We start from the raw sequence: 3,629 nt of genomic DNA, 5'->3' as shown, positions 1-3,629 counted from the left end.
AGACCCTTTTAATTGCTCCCATCTCTTCAATGCCTTGGTTGATTCCCACAATGGTTAATCATATGATGACATAATTGTTCAAATGTGGCAGACAAAATTAGGGTTTCCCAACAAGACACCTTCCGTAGTTTAATTTGTTGTGGTTATTTAATTAATCAAGATAAAAATTAGTGGAGGGTCCAAACCAAGCATGATGTGATGTGGGCTATTGCTGATGCAAACTCACGTGTCTTCTTCACAGCTTGTTAAAATCGTAGTTGGGGTTTGGGGGCATTATTTTGTTTTATAAAAGTGATTACGTATTTCTCCTCTTTTTTTGTTTATTAAGACGGAGGAGTTTTGTATTGTTCACTATCAAGATAATTAAGATCAATGAAGCAACTGATTCCCTTTGATCACATGGTTCAGCTCAAGTAAGAAAAGATATAAAATTCTCAACAATAAAAAAAGTTATGTTGAATGGCTTTAAACAATTGGAAACTCTTAGGAGCTTTCGAGCGTCTTCCTGGGTTTCAATCGGCAAATGTTATGTATGAATAAATTAATTTCAGGAGTGGAATCGATCTTCAAGCGTTATCAATCATTACCTAAATATGAGAATATCTCAAATTAATTTGAGTTATTTAAAAGAGTCATTAATATAATATAAGAAATATATTTCATATAATAAGTGAGAAAAATCTTGAGATGTTATGAGATATTCAAGAACGTAAACATGATAGTCATCACCATCAACATAATAAACTAGGGGGGCTAAATAATTTTGTGGGTAGATATTTATTTAACTAAAATCCATATTCAATTATATCCTCATATATATAAACAGTATATAATTTATTTTTTTCGAAGAATATAAGAAACAGAAAGACAAGTAGTGTTTTGATCAATAATCAACTTCAGAAAATGTTAAAGTTAAACATGCAATAACCATTGATACGTTGACTATAGTTCTTCGAGATGCAAATGGTTTCTAAAAGAAAGTAAGCGATGCTGTCAATTTAAGAAATAGTACGAAGAAATTATCTTCCCGTCCTCTTGATCTTTTCAAAGAAACCAAAATGAAAAGGTCAGGCTAATTGTGAAGATAGACCATGAAACAATCGGTAAAACAATTATAATATACAAAAACATATCTGTTTAGCCCCATCATGTATAAACCCTATTTGGCTGACTATTGATGAACTCATCGATAAATCTATGAACCTTTTAACCTTTTTTGCGATGAATAAAGTCTATGGATGGATGGATTAAACTAGTTAAACAAAGCTTTGCTGCGTAAAACCAAAAAATATATTCCTTAGCCTCGTGTAAATGCTATATCGATATAGACAATACAAAGGATCAAGACATCCTTTCGATAATTTCAATAATTATATCTATATATATATATATTGAATAAATAACGCTAACCACAGATTTGTTTGCAAGTGCTTGTAACATACAATGACATTGTTGCTAGTGTTTTTAATATATTAACATTTTATTGTAGATCATGAAACAGGATTTATGTCTCGTTCATTGAACTTCAGTAAAATATTCAAGAAACTACTGATTTTTAATATTGATTATTCCGGTATATTTGAATTAACAAGGATTCGTGTTATTCCAAATAACTCAAGAATTTTAAGTATTAATTTAATTGATGATATCAACTTTTTTCGTAATAAAATGCACATATTTTAGAAAAATTATTAAAGTAATTAAGTGGGTGTGAATAGATTGTACGTAATGTAAAGTATTATCCGGGGGAGATCCTCTCTTGCGGTTGGGGTACATTACGCGTTACCATACTATATATATCGTAACAAAATTGAAATTTTGCACTAAAGTAAAAACTAAAAGTCAGTTATCACATGTACCCTATTTGCATACTGAAAATTTCGCACTAACTGACTTTCTCTCTATTTTCTTACTTTAATTTACCACATGTAAACATTTGTGCGATTTTCATAACATCAAAACCAAATATATACACGATAAATGAACATCTAATAAACATTTATACGTACTATATCTAACAAACTTTAAAATGTGTACCATCACATCCACTCAAAAACCCACCAACTAACTTATTAACAAAATTATGCGAAATATTACAAATTTATACAAATCGTGATCTTACCTGAATATAGTGTTTATAGGTTTTAAATGGGAGATGTTACTAATTTTGAGGGATTTTTATGGATTGAAATGCAAAGAAAATTGTATGAAAAGGTGTTAAGTAGTTTAAGTAGTGAAGGTTAGGGATAAGGGTATTTTGGCCATTCTTTGGATGGTTTGGACTAGAAAGCATGATTATTAATATCCTACGATATGCGACACAATCTTATGATCGATACGGTACGTACGAGTCACACCAATTGGTATCAGAGAGTGTATCCTAAACTTTTGTATGTATCTACGATACGATACGTACAGTTTGTATCCTTAAAAATATCGATACAAATCGATATGATTTTATTAATTTGAGCCGAAGGCTTAAAAAATTTTCGGGTCGAATATAGGTTACCTAGCCCAGTTCACTAAAACCGGCCCAAATTTACCCTTTTTTCATGAAGAAAGTGAAGAAAAAGATGTGTTGCTCATTTTGCATGATAATAATAACACAAGAGATATAAAATATTAATATTGATTTTGGAAATGTATTAATGTTGAAAGGAAAGATATGATTCTTAATGTATGATTAATTTTGATTATGTAATATCATAATTAAAGTCAATAATATCACAAAATTCGTTAATTAATCTTGGAGATGATATTAAATTTTTAGAAAAATTATTATATTATTATATAATATATATATATATATATATATAATATATATATATATATTATATATTTAAAGGTGTATTTTACAAAATTAGGTTTTTGATACATAATGATACAGATATGACAAGTATAAGTGTACAAAAATTGGTTATCTTTTTATAACCCCTTAATTTTGGTCATTTTAATAACCCTAGATTTTTATAATTACTTTCCACACCCAAAAATGGATCAACATCAGCTGAATATGAAGTGAACAGATTGAGCCATTATCCGAGGGTTGAGGAGTTGTTGTCCGATTGTAGTGTTCAGCTCTTTGGGTTGGGCATCTGCAATGGGATGGGGTCCTGGTTTACACATCATAATTTTGAGAGATGTTATTTTAACACTCATTTGCCCCATTCTGAAACTAATTAGGGAAAAATTATCATATAAAGAATGATTAAACAGAAAATCATTTAATTGATAATTAAGTCTTTCGCTTTGAGTAAAGATACAGAGATTCCCACGGCCATGTTTGCCACTTTGTTGCATCATCCTCCCTTCAAATATCATTCTTACCTTCTGAATTTTAGTTGCATTAGACTGCATCGGAAGTTATTATTAAAAAAAAATATATATATAAATTCACACTAAAGTGAAATAAAAAATAAATCTAAACTACAAAGGATGTTAGAAATTAAAAAAAAACTATCTCCCAAAATTTTCGATAAACGGACAAACGGGATCCTAATTTTACTAGCCATTCATATTCAATAATCCATAATATAACACTAAAATTACTGTAAATATCACCACTCTCTTGAGATTGGACTTTTGCCGCTTACCCAGAAATTATTGTACAATAAACGGAACCTGCATGG

The sequence above is a fragment of the Pistacia vera genome, unplaced genomic scaffold (assembly GCF_008641045.1).
Source record: "Pistacia vera cultivar Batoury unplaced genomic scaffold, PisVer_v2 Contig67, whole genome shotgun sequence".
Classification (NCBI taxonomy): Eukaryota; Viridiplantae; Streptophyta; class Magnoliopsida; order Sapindales; family Anacardiaceae; genus Pistacia; species Pistacia vera.
The sequence above is the reverse complement of the archived record's forward strand: the minus strand, read 5'-3'. Positions refer to the sequence as shown.